The sequence below is a fragment of the Tamandua tetradactyla genome, chromosome 16 (genome assembly GCF_023851605.1).
Source record: "Tamandua tetradactyla isolate mTamTet1 chromosome 16, mTamTet1.pri, whole genome shotgun sequence".
In the NCBI taxonomy this organism is placed as follows: domain Eukaryota; kingdom Metazoa; phylum Chordata; class Mammalia; order Pilosa; family Myrmecophagidae; genus Tamandua; species Tamandua tetradactyla.
In genome coordinates this window covers 11,757,475-11,773,833 of record NC_135342.1, presented here as the reverse complement: position 1 = coordinate 11,773,833, position 16,359 = coordinate 11,757,475, and the positions used below count along the sequence as shown (strand labels likewise).

Below are 16,359 nucleotides of genomic sequence, written 5' to 3'. Positions count from 1 at the left end.
AAGTGTGAAATTCTGCAAAGCCAGGCAAGGAACAACTTTCAAGGAAAGAAAATTACTGGGAAGCTGTAGGTCAAACAATTTCTAGAATTCAAAGGGAGGCAGGAATCATCTAAGTTTCCATCAGCCAGAGGGAAGACAGTGCATTGAATACTTAGAACATTCAACAAAGACCTAGTAAGTGTCACTCTATAGGAGGAGGGCTAAACTAGCTCTAGATATAGTAGAAGAGCTACTCTAGGACTCCACTAAAAAATCTTAAAAACAATCCTTGGAGATGACTGTATAATGATATAGCTTTCACAATGTGACTGTATGATTGTGAAAACTTTGTGTCTGATGCTCCTTTTATCTACCTTGTCAACAGAGTAGAACATATGGAATAAAAATAAATAATAGGAGGAACAAATGTTAACATAAATTTAGTTTGAAATGCTAGTGATCAATGAAAGGGAGGGGTAAAGGTTAGGATATGTATAAATTTTTTTTTGTTTTCTTTTTATTTCTTTTTCTGAATAGATGCAAATGTTCCAAGAAATAATCATGATGATGAATACGCAACTATGTGATGATATTGTGAATTACTTATTATATATGTAGAACGGAATGATCAAAGTAGGAATGTTTGCGTTTGTTTGGTGTTTTTTCGTATTTAAAAAAATAAAATTAAAAATTTAAAAAAAATGCACAGGAAAAAAAAACAATCCTTGAAAGAATAAAACTGACCTTCAGGAAACATAAGTGCCTGTTTCAACAAAGGCCAACATGCTTTAAAATAATACAAAAAAAAAAAAAAAAAAAAAAAAACAGCACTCAACAACATAAAATTCATGCTTGTCAAAGAATAAAAAGTACTAGACAAGCAAAGACATAGGAAAATGCAAACTATAACTAGAAAAACACTGTAAATGACACAGACAGTGGAATTAAAATACTCATCTAACTATTATTCAGTATGCTCAAGATCTTAAAGGAAAACAAGAACAAAATGAAGAGAGATGCAAGACTTTTTAAACAATAAAAAAATAATTTTAGAGGCTAAAATGTAATATTTGAAATGAAAATTTCTTTGAATGAGATTACTAGCAGATTCAAACAGCAAAATATATTTTAAAATCCATGAGACTAAAGACATAACAATAGAAACAATCCAAAATGAAGCAAAAGGAGACTATCAAGAGATCTAAAATATGTGTAATTGTAGAGGCACAGAAAAATACTTGAAGAAATGATCAAAACTTCCCAAATTTATCTATTTATATTTTATTAAAGATAATATATAAATTATATGTTTTTACGTCCCCACAAATCCAAGAATCTCAAGGAACCCCAACTACAACAAGTCACATCATAATCAAATCGCTGAAAATCAATGATTAAAAGACATTCCGAATGCAGCCAGAGAAGAAAAGATGGATTACACATCAATGAACAAAGATAAGAATGACCACTGGCTCCATGTCAGAAACAAGGCAAGTCAAAAAATTATGGAGCATTATTAAACTGGTAGGAAGAAAACATCTCAAACTAAAATTCCATACCCATCAAAAATATCTTTCAAAAAGAAAGTGAAATAGAGAATTTTTCTGCTATACTATAGCTGAGAGAATTCATCACCAACAAACCTGCAGTACAAGAAAAGTTAAAGGAAATTCTAAGGCAAAAGTTAAATGATACCAGGTGGGCCACAGTGGCCCAGCAGGCAGAATTCTTGCCTGCCATGCCAGAGACCTATGTTCAATTCCCAGTGCCTGCCCATAAAAAAAAAAAAAAAAAAAAAAAAGTTAAATGATACTTTAATGGAAATTAAATTACTTGGATTTACACAAAGGAATGAAAAGGGTTACATATGTGAGCAAAGTGAATGACATTTTTCTCATTTTAAAAATTTCTGAGAAGAGGAGAAGAGCAGTTTAAGAAACCCCAGGACACAAGTCATTATATTTTTTTAATACTACATGAAATTAATAGCAAAGTGAGATCTGGGAAGTTAAAAAGCTGTTATTAAGTAGACCTCCTTCTAAACATTTAGAAAAACTAACTTCACACAAATACACACACTCAAAGAGCAACAGAATAGAAAATACAATTATTAAACAAAAAAAGCACATCAGAAAATATGTTCATGAAACAATCAAAACTGCAATCTAATATTTCAAAACAAGTTTAAGCACATTAAGAAAATTATACAAAACATAAAAGACAAAACAAAAATCAGGATTTAAAAACAAGAATAGGTGGCAGAACTAAAAAAATAGAAAAACTGTAAATAAAGCTCAGAAATTAAAACTAAGCTATTATGAACAAATTAATGAATATACACAACAGGTAATGCCTTAAAAGAAAAATAAAATATAAAGTAGGCTTAAAAAAAATCAAAGGATTCAAAACAAAGAAGCAAATATTGAGAATAGACAAAGAAGATCCAATATGTGGATAAGAGGAAAACCTGAAGATGAAAACCAAAGCAAGAAAACAGAACAAATACTACAATCTATAATTCAAGAAAACATAATGAAATAAAAAATAATTTGAAACTATGTGTTGAAAAAGCATACCGTACATCTAAAACTATTAACCCAGAATGAACAATGCCAAACATATCTGATTCGACTTTAAAGTAAAAGAAAAAAATATCCTTTGGTAATCTAGGCAAAAAGAAGAAGTGATTTATAAAGGACAAGTACATCATCATCAGACATTTTGACAGCAAACACTTCAGTCATAAAAAAATAAGGTATAAGGAAATAAGCATCAGATTTTTTTACAACATTTGATTCCATTAAAATATGGAGGAATAAATTTAAGATATTCAAGAAAAGAAAATATGAGCCAACAAAACTGATTGTCAAGTATAGAGGCACAGAAACCTGTTATCAACATATATGAGCTCAGCTAATACTGCTTCCACAAGTCCTTCCTGAGTTATCTAGAGAATGATCTTCAAATAACAACAATGAGATATTAACATAAGGATTGGCAGTGAGCATCAAATATATAATTACTTGTAGAACTAAGATTAAGTGAGAATTAAAAGAGGAGTATACTATGTAATGGTCATATAATATGCCAATTTAGATATAATACAACCACTTAAAAATAGGCAGATTAGGAGAAGCATATAAGCAAAAATCTTTGGATGTTTCTGTTTTGTTTTCAGTAATATTGGTGATGAAAATTTAATATAATTATTCTGAAACTGCTGAATATATACTATGGGATAAAGTAAATGCGTAATTATGGGATAATAGAATTCTATCATTACCTTTGTCCTTAAGAAGCAGGATTCTCAGTTTGGAAGAAAGGAGAAAAGTAAAGAAGAAATACTATAATCCCAAAATTGAATTGGAATTATCAATATGAACTCATGAAGTATTTTATCTTCATATGAAAAGGCCTTAAAACAATGTACAATCCAGCCACAGCGGGCATCCTTCCAATCCACAACTAGGTCTTAAAAATATCATTTTTCACTGCAAGCAACCAGAGCTTCTTGGGGAAACAGTTCTTTCCAAATCTGGGGGGACAACACAAATAAGATGATCCCGGGATATCTTTTCATACTAGTTAGTAAGGAAACTCTCAAAAACAAGAATAAGCATGTCAAAAGGACTCAAGAGTTGAACTTCAATATTTGTGAAATGGTTACAGGTGATGGTAGCTCCTTCTTGGGATTATAAGAAACAGTAACACATTGTAGGTGAATTTGATTAAAAATGGTTGTTACAAGTCAAGTATGTAAATTATTGCATGAACCACTACAAATGTAAAAAAAATAATAGGCATGTGGGAAAAAACACAGCTATTGAAAACAATGGACTATAGTTAATAGAAACATTTTAATAGCCTTTCATCAACAGTAACAAATTTACTACACCAATTTACTATACCAATACTAAAAGTATTGGGAAGATTTGGGTTTTACTTTTTATTCTTATTTCTTTCTGGAGTAATGAAAATGTCCTAAAATTGATCATGGGGATGTATGCACAACCATGTGATGATATTGTGAGCCAGTGATTGTATAACTTGGATGGTTTGTGTGATGTAACTATATCTCAATAAAACTGAAAGAAGAAAAAGACTCAGGAGTCAACTTAAAGAAGTTACCACTGGCAAAAAAATAGAATAACTTGAGCTCTGATAAGATAATAATTGCAACAGATTGAAACTTATCAACTATGTTTAAATCCATGGATTCTTAATGATAATTCTTTATATAACTGATTGCCTCATTAGGACGATCATTATCTTGCAAATTAATAAATAAATGGAACGAATCAAGCATTTGTCCTGCCTTTCCTATATGAATTATACCAATGAGTAATAAAAGTGTAAATAAATGGAAGATCTATTATTGTATTCTAGCTAATAAATGAAAAAAATTATAAATTAAAATATAATCACTTTGCTACCTCCAAAGTATTAACATCTAAGACATCAAGCATCAGCGGCTGCCAACACACAAAATATGAATCAACTGAATATTAGATGCCTCAAGAAAAGAACACATATCACCTATATCTTGCAAAAGTGATTGATTCTCAATCTGATCAAACCTCTAGTTCCAGCTGACAATTTGCAAGAAACACAGAGGTCAGAGGAACATACTGAATTTCACCATGAATATATAATTAACAAAATCCAGACTGAAGGAAGTTCTACAGGTCAAATGGCCCAGGTTCTTCAACAGATATATTGCAAGAAAAATAAAGGGTAGATTCCCATGGGACCCACAGAGGAGGTGCCACAGCTCTGGGGCTACTGAGCCACATTCACACTGCACTAGTGGGATCCCCTACAAGATGATTCAAGTGATACCCCAAACCCATGGGTCCCACAATTGGAATCTCTGTTGAGGTGCCCACTGCTCACTCCCCAGCCCCAGGATTGGCAGTTTTAAACATGTACCAGGAACAGTAGACCTGGCTGGAATTGCACCAGGTCTCCATCCAGCTCAGCTAGCTGCTGCAGTTGGGGAGAAGCAGGTCTGAGGGGAAGAGGAGGTCCAACAGTACCATCTGCTGGGAAGTAACAAAAAGTGCAGTCTGGCAAATTGCCTATCTGTCTAGCTTTAAACAGATCTTCAAGTAGAGCTGCATCCACTGCATGAGATCCAGGCCTTGGTTTGACAAGGAATTACTGGCAAACCAAGTGCAAAAGGAGAACTTCAATGCAAATCCAAGCAAATACAAAACCTTAGATGACTGAGGGAAATCAACTTTCAAAATAACCCTATGAAGATAATCAAATGCCTCAAAGCCAATAGAAAATCACAAAACGTTTGAAGATGCAGGCAGTTATGGCCTAGCCAAATGACCCAATTAAAACACTGGAGGAGTCACAGACTTTGAAAACAACTAATGAAAGAAATTCACACAAATCTAAATGAATTCAATGGTTTGGCTAATGACATAAAGGAATTTTAAAAGACACTACAAGAGCACAAAGAAGAATTTGAAAGAATAATTAGAAAAACAGCAAATAATATAGAGATGAAAGATACCGTAGAGCAAATTAAAAATATACTAGAGCCATACAACAGCAGATTTGAAGAGACAGAAGAAAGAATAAGCAAACTAGAGAACAGGACAATTGAATGTGAACACATAAAAGAATAAATGGCAAAAAAAAAAAAAAAGAAAATTTTGAATTCGATCTCAGGGAAATCATGGACAACACAAAGCACTCAAATATAAGACTCACTGGTATCCAAGAAAAACAGTAAAGAGTTGGGAAGGTTAGTTGAGGAGATAAAGGGGGAAAACTTCCCAACCCTCATAAAAGATATAAACATGCAAATCAAATACTCCTAATGAACCCCAAATAGAATAAATCCAAATATGCTTGCTCAACACAGCGAAGAGAAGCAGAAAGTCCTGAAAAGTAACTCACCACATACAAGGGAAACCACACAAGACTGAGTTCAGACCACTCAACAGGCCCATGGAAGTGAAAAGGCAGTGGCATGATATATTCAAGATCCTAGAAGAGAAAGGCTTCCAGCCAAGAATTCTTTATCCAGCCAAGTTTTCCTTCAAAACTGAGGTCGAGATTAAAATCTTCAAAGACAAACAGAGACTGAGAGAACTAGTCAACAAGAGACCTGCCCTACACGACATATTAAAAGGTGTCCTGTCAGCTGAAAAAAAAAATGACAGGAGAGGGAGGTCTGAAGGAGGGCACAGAATTGAAGAGTACCAGTAAGGGTAAATTAAAGGATAAAAAAAAAAAAGAGAGAGAGAGTGAAAAGAATATATAGATCTGACAAAAAAAAACTAAAGGACAGATGGTAGATTCAAGAAATGCCTTTATAGTAATAACTTTGAATGTTAATGAACTAAACTCACCAATTAAGACACAGATTGGCAGAATGGATTAAAAAATAGGATCTATCTATATGCTGCTTTCAAGAGATTCATTTTACACCAAAGGACACAAATAGGTTGAAAGTGAAAGGATGGAAAAAGATGTCCCATGCAAACTGTAACCAAAAGAAAGCAGTAGAAGCTATACTAATATCAGAAAAAAAAATAGACTTTAATGTCAAGATGTCATAAGAGACACGGAAGAATACTATATTAATAAAAGGAATAATTCACCAAGAAGAAATAACAATCATAAATATTTATACTCCCAACAAGGAGCTTCAAAGTACATGAGGCAAACACTGGCAAAACTGAAGGGAGCAATAGGTGTTCCAAAAATAAGTGTTCTGATGAGGTTGAGCATATTCCCCAGAGATGTCAAAGAGCCCAGATGCTGCCCCCATGTTTGGAGAGGGTGGAGCCAAGGAAAAGGCAGTCATCCCAACGATCCCCAGTGTTGCAACTCTAACTCCAGCATTTGCAGACAGCAGGGCTACTGCATAGGCCCTTGGAAAGGGTGGAACTGCTGCTTTCTAAAGCCCTGATGATAAGTGACAATCAGATTTGGAAATCCAATAGCATTTACCCTGTAGGTTTTTGGAACTGTTTTAGTCCAATGTCCCCTGTTTATCTTTCAGTTTCTCCCTATGGCAATGGAAATGTGTATCCTATGACTGTCTCTCCTTTGTGTATTGGAAGCAGACAACTTGTTCAGGTTTTACAGGTCAGTAAGCAAAGGAGAATTTTGACTTAGGATAAACCATGCCTATTATTGACTTTGATGAAATTTTGTACTATTTTTTTTTACTTTGTACTGTATTTTTAATCTTATTGAAATAGTTTAAGGCTTTCTACTATTGTGATGGACTTGGTGTGTTTTGTACATGGAAAAAATATCCTTTGTGGTCCAGAAGGTGGAATGTGCTGGTTTGAAAGTGCTTCATACCCCAGAAATGTCATGTCCTTAATTCTGATTCAATACTGTAGGGTGGAAATCTTTGATTAGATTGCTTCCATGGAGACTGACCCACTCAATTGTGGGCATGACCTTTGATTAGATTATGTCCATAAGCTGTAATGGGCTCAATTATGGGTGTGAAGTTTTGACTAGATGGACACGTGACTCGGTCCATTCCAGGTGGTCTTGATTAGCTTACTGGAATCTTTTTTCAAAGGGGAAACATTTTAGAGAAATCTTAGAAGTAATAGAACCAACAGAGACACAGATATTTGGAGATGCTTGGAGCGCCTACAGAATGAAAAGATACCTAGACATGGACGTTTGGAGAGGTAGAGTCTAAGCAAATGTCACCATGTGCCTTCCCATGAGATGCTAAGGAAGCCAGAACCCAGAATTGGGTCTGGGGGAGCTAAGTGAAGGCCCACAGTTGCTCAAAGAGGAAACCACTGGCATCAGAAGCTAAAAGCAACAGAACCGGGAACAAGTACCAGCAGACATCAGCCATGTGCCTTTCCATGTGACAGACATCAGCCTTTCTTGAGTCAATCTATCTTTCACTGGATGCCTAAGTTAGGACATTTTTATGGCCTTAGAACTATAAATCTGTATTTAATAAGTTCTCTTTTTAAAAGTCATTCCATTTCTAGTATATTGTATTCTGGCAGCATTTAACAAACCAAAATACTAACTCATTTTATGATGCTAACATCACTATAATATCAAAACTGGATAAAGTTACTACAAAAAAGGAAAACCACTGGCCAATCTCCCTAATAGATGCAAAAATTCTCAACAAAATAGCACACTGAATCCAATGACACATTAAAAGAGTTATACATTACAACCAAGTGGGTTTTGTATCAGGAATGCAAGGGTGGTTCAACAAGAAAATCAATCGATATAATACAGCATATTAACAAATTGAATGGGAAAAATCATATCTTCTTGATGGATGATGAAAAAGCATTTGACAAAATTCAGCATCCTTTTCTGATAGAAACAATTTAAAAGGTAGGAATCAAAGGTAACTTCTTCAATATGATAAAGGGCATACACTGAAAACCCATAGCTAGCATTGTATTCAATGGTGAGAGACTGAAAGTCTTCCCCCAAAGATCAGGAATGAGACAAGGATGCTCTCTGTTTCCACTATTAGTCAACACTGTACTAGAACTCCTAGCTAGAGCAATCAGGCAGGAAAAAGAAATAAAAGGCATTCAAATCAGAAAGGACAAAGTAAAACTTTCATTATTACAGATGGCATGGCACTATACTTGGAAAATCCTGAGAAATCTATGACAAAGCTTCCTGAGCTAATAAAAAAATTAGCAAAGTGGTAGGATAAAGATTAAAGTGCAAAAATCAGTAATGTTTTTTTATACAAGCAATGACCTAACTGAGGAAAACATTCCATCCAAAATAGCAATTAAAAGAATCAAGTATCTAGGAACAAACTTAACCAGGGTTGAAAGAACCTGTACACACAGAATTCTACAAAACATTGCTAAAATAAATCAAAGGAGGTCTAAATAGATGGAAAAACCAGTTCATAGTTAAGAAGGTTAAATGTAGTTAAGATGGCAATTCCACCCAAATTGATCTACAGATTCAATGCAATACCAATCAGAATTCTAAGAACCTACTTGAAAGACTTGAAACAGCTAGTTATCAAATTCATTTGGAAGGGAAAGTGACCTTGCATAGCTAAAAATATTCTAAAAAAGAACGAAGTGGAAGGGCTAACACTTTCTGATTTTAAAGCGTATTATAAAGCCACAGTGGTCAAAACGGCATGGTACAGGCCCAAAGACAGAAGTACTAACTAGTGGAATCAAATCGAGATTAGACAGACCAACCAAATCTATGGTCAACTTATCTTCAATAAGGTTCCCAAATCTACCAAACTGGGACAGAATAGTCTTTTCAGTAAATGGGCATGGGAGATACTGATATCAACTGTCAAAAATATGAAAGAGGAACCTTACTTTACACCCTATATAAAAATTAACTCAAATATAAGAGCCAGTATCAAAAAACTCCTAGAAGAAAATATAGGGAAACAGCTTCAAGACCTAGGAGCTAGCTTCTTAAACTTTACACCCAAAGCACAAGCAATGAAAGAAAAAAAAGATAGTAACTCCTTAAGATCGAGAGCTTCTGTGCCTCAAAGGATTGTCAAAAAAGTGAAGAGGCAGCCAACTCAATGGGAGAAAATATTTGGAAATCATATACCAGATAAAGATCTGATATCCTGTATAAATAAAGACATCACACAACCCAACAAAAAACCAAACAACCCTGTTATTAAATGGCCTTAATATAGTAATAGACATTTTCCTGAAGAACAAACACAGATGGCTAAAAAGCACATGAAAAGATGCTCATTTTCATTAGTTTTAAGGGAAATGCAGATCAAGACTACAATGAGATATCATCTCACACCTATATGAGTGGCTGCTATAAAAAAATCAGGAAACTACAAATGTTGGAGAGCACGTGGAGAAACTGAAACACTTATTCAGTACTGGTAGGAATGCATAATGGTGCAGCTGCTGTGGAAAAAAGTTTTGCGAGTCCTCAGAAAACTAAATATCAAGTTGCCCTACAACTCAGCAATACCACTACTCGGTATATACCTAGAAGAGCTGAAAGCACTGACACAAACAGACATTTGCACACAGATGTTCACAGCAGTATTATTCACCACAGCCAAAAGATGAAAACAGTTCAAGTACCCATCAACAGATGAATGGATGAACAAAATGTGGTGCTTTGGTTTGTTAAATGCTTCCGGAATGCAATACACCAGAAGTGGAATGGCTTTTTTTCTTTTTTTTTTCTCCCATGGGCAGGCTCCGGGAATTGAACCTGGGTCTCCAGCATGGCAGGCAAGAACTTTGCCTGATGAGCCACTGTGGCCCATTCTAGAATGGCTTCTAAAAAGGGGATTTAAATTACAAGTTTATAGTTTTAAGGCTGTTCTAGTTTGCTAGCTGCCAGAATGCACTATACCAGAAATGGAATGGCTTTTATAAAAGGGAATTTAATAAGTTGCTAGTTTACCATTCTAAGGCCAAGATAATGTCCCAATTAAAGCAAGTCTATAAAAATGTCCAATTGAAGGCATCCATGGAAAGATACCTTGATTCAAGAAGGCTGATGAAGTTCAGGGTTTCTCTCTCAAGTGGAAAGGAACATGGCGAACACGGTCAGGGTTTCTCTCTCGGCTGGACGGGCACATGGCTGATGGGTTTTCCACTTCAGGTACTGGAGCATTCTCTGCTCTCTCTGAATCTCCTTCCAAAATGTTTTCTCTTTTATAGGATTCCAGTAAACTAATCAAGCTCCATCCAAATGGGTGGAGACACGCCTCCACCTAATCCAGCTTAACGACCACTCTTGATTAAATCACATCTCCAGAGAGATGATCTAATTACAGTTTCAAACATACAATACTGAATAGGAATTAAAAGAAACAGCTGCCTTTAAAAAATGGGATTAGGACTAAAACATGGCTTTTCTAGGGTACACACATCATTTCAAACTAGCACATGCATCATCTGATTTAACTTGTATGGTCAGTTCACTTGAACACCATAATTACATGGAATTTTGAAAAGGGCATGGAATTTTGAATAGAGCATGCCATCTTGTTGGTTTGTACAGGTCAGTGTGATGCCTCGATATATCCCAGAGTAATGTGGGCAGAGAATAAAAAAGTATTTGCAAAGTCCCCTTGGGGGATGGAGGAGAAAGGAGGAAATGTTCAACTTCCCCATCTGGGGAATTTCTGATATTCTCACAAGAAGTGGGGCCAACCAATTCAATAGGCTGAGCCCTCGATCTTGGGGCTTATCCCTACGAAGTTTATTCCTGCAAAAGAGAAGCTAAACCTACTTATAATTATGCCTAAGAGTCACTCTCAAAGAAACTCTTTAGTTACTCATATGTGGCTTCTCTCTCTAAGTCAACTCAGCAGGTGAACTCGCTGCCCTTCGCCCTACATGGGACATGACTCCCAGGGGTGTAAATCTTCCTGACAACGTGAGACCTGACTTGCAGGGATGTGCCAGGACCCAGCATCATGAGATTAAGAAAGCCTTTTTGACCAAAAGGGGGAAGAGAAAATGAGACAAAATCAAGTTTCAGTGGCTGAGAGATTTCAAAGCGAGAGGTTATCCTGGAGGGTATTCTTATGCATCAGATATCTCCTTTTAGTTTATAGCGTATTGGAGTAGCTAAAGTACCTGAAACTGTGGAACTCTGTTCCAGTAGCCTTGGTTCTTGAAGAAGACTGTATAACTATATAGCTTTTACAACATGACTGTGTGATTGTGAAAACTTGTGTCTGATGCTCCTTTTACCCAGGGTATGGACAGATGAGTAAAAAAATTAATAATAATAAGGATAAAAAAATACATACTAGGGCGGCCCACCATGGCTCAGCAGGCAGAGTTCTCACCTGTCGTGCCAGAGACCTGGGTTCGATTCCTAGTGCCTGCCCATGCAAAAAATAAAAAAATAATTATTAGGGGGTATAAAAGGTGGTCAATAAGAGGGGGTGTAAAGGGTATGGGAGATGTGAGGTTTTTTTATTTCTTTTTTCTGAAGTGATGTAAATGTTCTAAAAATGACCATGGTGATGAATAACAACTATGTTATGATATTGGGAGCCACTGATTATATACCATGGTCAGACTGTATGTGTGTGAAAAAAAAAAAAAAACATACCACTTCATATCCACTAGAATGGCTGCTATTTAAAAAAAGGAAAACTAATAAGTGTGAAACAGGATGTGGTGAAACAGGAACATTTATTCACTGCTGATGGAAACGTAAAATCAGTTTGATGGTTCCTCAGAAAGCTGAGTCTAGAACCACCACATGACCCAGCAACCCCACTTCCAAAAGAACTGAAAGCAGGGACTCAAATGCTTATTTGCACATCGATGTTCACAGCAGCATTATGCATAATTGCCAAAAGATGGAAACAGACCAAGTGTCCAACAACTGATGAACGGATAAACAAAATGTTGTATATACATACAATGGAATATTATCTGGCTGTGAAAAGGAACGAAGTACTGAAACATGCAGCAACGTGGATGAACCCTGAAAATATCATGTTGAGTGAAATAAGTCAGACACAAAAGGATAGTTATTGCATGTTTTCACTGATTTAAAACAATTAGAAAAAGCAAACTCATAGAGTCAGATTCTAGAATCTAATTTCCCAGGGGATGGGGCAAGGATAGGGAATGGGAATTTAAGGCTTAAAATATACAGGGTTCCTATCTGAAACAATGGAAATGTTTTGGTAATGGGCAGCGGTGATGGTAGCACAACACTGTGAACACAATTAACAGCAGTGAACTATATATATGAATATGATCAAAAGAGGAAATGTTAGATTATATACCGTAACAATTGAAATTAACATGGAACTACACTATACAAACAATGAACTCTAAGTTAAACCATGACCTCTAGTTAACAGGGCAATTAAAAAATGTTCTAACATCAATTGTAACAAATGTCCACACCAATGTAAGGTGCTGGTGTTGGTTGGACAGTGTATAGGAATCCGGTATTTTATGCATGATTGTTCTGTAAACCTGCAACTTCTCTAATAAGGGGGGAAAAAGTCAACAACAAAAAAAGTTAGCCAAGTTGATGAAAGTAAGACATTAATCAATAGTTGACCGCTTCCCTAAGAAGCACAAATCTTCACCACTACTAGATATTTTGCCTCAAAATAAAATGTTACATACCTCAAATTGAAAAGGAATGCTTATCATAACGGATGTAACTTAACACTAACTCTGACTCTGTTCCACTAAAAAAAGGAAAATTGTATTCATGAACAGTATATCAATCTTTCTCACATACATGCAGGAAAAATATTCTTTAAAAGAGGTTTTCCAGCAAACTGGTAAATCTGACCCCTCAATGAGAGAACCGAGTTTTGGCAAAGGGAGTTTCTGCAAATTGACAGCTTCTGACACCTACAGAGCCCCTCGGACCCCCTCTCAGTCCTCTCCTCCTGGCCAGAAGCCCTAGGAGGTGGCCCAAGTGACCACCCCTGTCCAGCGACCCCTCCTCCAGGCTCATGCACCTTCCCCAGGGAGTCGTCAGGGTCCCCCAACAATGTCCCTTTGTCTCAGTTTACCTCCTTCCCTGTAACTAAAACCTCCAAGAAGAAAAGAAGGTAGCTGGTGTCCAAGTTCCTCGAGGAGCGGAAACAGCCGTCCCTAACAGGCAGGTGGTGTGGGTGGGCAGGGGTTTCAGCCTGGGAGTTGGACTCCTGCTTCCCCCGCCGGGCAGGGGCTGATGGCCAGCGGCTGAAAGGGCCGGGTCGAGAGATTTGCAGGAGCTGATTCAGTGGGCGAAGGACTGAGGGCAGCTTCCTAGGTCCTACGAGAGACAAAAAAAAAGGACCCTTCGGCCTATTTGAAACCCCAGCTCCACAGAGCCCGGGGCGTCCAGGAGGCTCCCGCCGTGGCCAATAACCTCGGGGAAGTCGCGGCCGGGCCTAGCACAGCCAGGATGGATCAAGGCTTCCGGGGCCAAGTCTCCCTCATCCTGGGCTCGTAGAGCTTAATGGGCTCTTAAATCCAGTCAGTCAGGCGAAAGTGAGGGCGAAAAAGCCTCAGCTGAGAAGTCCAACGACCCCCCCTTAGGCCTCCTCAGGGCTGGCTAGGCCCACGCAGACACACAACGTTCAGGCCGCACGTCCAGCCTTTCCCCTCCTTACTCTGCCCACGAGCCGCTGCGCTCCTCTCCACACGCGACACCTAGCTGCCCGCCCCAGCATCCCTGCTCCCCCCCACCACCAGACGCACGTGCGCAGACACCCTCGGCCTGCACATGCGCACTCCTTCTTACCATAGGCCCCGGCCTTCCTTCTCCTGCTTCCCCCACCCCACAGGCCAGGCTTTCAGTCACGCCCCTTGCCCGGAGCATGTGTTTTGTTTCCGCTCCCCTGAGCAAGATGGCGGTGAAGAATTAAGTAGGAGGCTCAATTTTCCAATCTTCAAGCTTTCAACACTTTTTAAGGACTCCCCCTGCCAGTTACCAAACCTTAATAGGAATTCAATAAGGCAGACAGGGACAAAGTAGGTATCTGGGGTTGGAGAGAAGATCAAAAACTCAGTGTCATGCAGTGAATTTTTGGAAGTGGATCCTCCAGCTCCACTCAAGCCTTCAGATGACTGTAGCCTTGGCTGACATCTTCCTTGTCCTTTATTTTATTTTATTTTATTCTGGTACATGAGCCAGGCTCTTGCATGACAGGCAAGCATTCTGCTATTGAACCACCCCTGCAACCTCCTGGCTGACGTCTTGACTGCAACCTCATTAGGCATTGTCAGCCATGGCCTTCCAGCAAGGCTTCTCCCTGATTGCTGAACCACAAATACTGTGTGAGTTAATAAATGTTTATTGTTTTAAGCTGCTAGGTTTGGGGTAATTAGTTACAGAGCAAGAGATAACTAATACTATGTTCTAGTTTGCTGGCTGCCAGAATGCAATACCAGAAACGAACAGCTTTTAAAAAGGGAAATTTCTTAAGTTGCTAGTTTACAGTTCTAAGGCGGAGAAAATGTCCCACTTAAAACAAGTCTATAGAAATGTCCAATCAAAGGCATCCAGGGAAAGATACCTTGGTTCAAGAAGGCCGATGAAGTTCAGGGTTTCTTTCTCAAGTGAGAAGGCACATGGCAAACACAGTCAGGGCTTCTCTCTCAGCTGGAAGGGCACATGGTGAATACTGCCTCATCTGCTAACTTTCCTGGCTTCTGGTTTCATAAAGCTCACTGGGAGGCATTTTCCTTCTTCATCTCCGAAGGTTGCTGGCTCATGGACTCTCTGCTTAGTGGTGCTGCAGCATTCTCTGCTCTCTCCAAATCTCTCATTCTCCAAAATGTTTCCTCTTTTATAGGACTTCAGAAACTAATCAAGACCCACCCAAATGAGTGGAGACACATCTCCCATAATCCATTTTAACAACCACTCTTGATTAGGATACATCTCCAGGGAGATATCTAATTACAGTTTCAAACATACAGTATCGAATAGGATTATTCTGCCATTGCAAAATGGGATTTTGATTAAAACATGGCTTTTCTAGGGGACACACATACTTTCAAACCAGGACATACTAAGATTGGAGAGTAGAGAAAGAGAGGAGTCAAGGTTGACTCCAAGACCCTGGGGCTGAACAATTGAAAGATGGAGTTGCAGTTTATTGAGAGGGGAGGACTGGGGCAAGGCAGAGGTAGGATCAGTATTTTTATCTTGGACATGCTAAGTTTCAGATGCCGGTTTACACAGCTAAGGGGAGATGTTGAGCAGATAATTAGATATAGGCACTGGATGGAAGAGTTTGGGGTACAGATAGAAGTTGATGAGTCAACAGCATATAGATTGTGATAAACACCATGACCCTAGACATGATCACTGATGGAATAAGTATGGGTAGAAATGACTGGAACTCTCCCAATTTTAGACATTAGAAAGAAGAGGATCCAATGGAAATTGAAAAGAAGCAACCAGTGAAAAAGGTAGGAAGAAGACTAAGAGAAAGTTTCGTGTCCTGAAGGTCAAGTGAAGGATGACTCATTTGGGTCAAATATGTAGGGCTGCCATAGTACAATCTTTAGAGCACATAAGAGTCACCCAGAGAACTGGTTAAAACACAGATTGTGGGACACCACCCACAGAGTTTGATTCAGAAGGTCTGGAGTGGGGGGTTGAGAATCTGCATTTCTAACAAGTTACCAGGTGATGCTGATGCCACCAGTATGGGGCCCAGACTTTGAGAACTACTGATATAGAGAGGTCAAGTAACATAAGAACTGATAACTGATCACATGAATGTCATAGTTGTCTTTGGCAAAGTGGTTTTGGTAGATATAGTTCAGGACAGAATTTGATTAGAGTAGAGTGGAAGAAGATTGGAAGAGAGGAAATGGAGACAACAAGAATGGACAACTTTTTAATGAATTTTGATGACAAGACAAAAAGGAAATGGGG

The 16,359-nt window shown here is 37.9% G+C and overlaps 1 protein-coding gene across 6 annotated transcripts in view; it reads right to left on the bottom strand.

Moving 5' to 3' along the window:
• SLC6A16 (solute carrier family 6 member 16) overlaps positions 1-16,359 on the bottom strand; it is a 142,068-nt gene that overhangs the window by 123,998 nt on the left and 1,711 nt on the right. For 2 of the 6 annotated variants that reach the window (XM_077131183.1, XM_077131184.1), the window contains exons 2-3: positions 13,496-13,740; positions 11,789-11,824 (exon numbers count right to left, since the gene is read on the bottom strand). The exons of 1 other annotated variant lie outside the window; for it this stretch is intronic. The gene's annotated coding sequence lies outside the window, so the exon portion shown is untranslated. Of the gene's footprint in view, positions 1-11,749; positions 11,825-13,495; positions 13,741-13,836; positions 14,108-16,359 lie in introns of those variants that run through there. 3 more of the 6 variants (XM_077131182.1, XM_077131180.1, XM_077131181.1) reach the window with 3 other exon arrangements.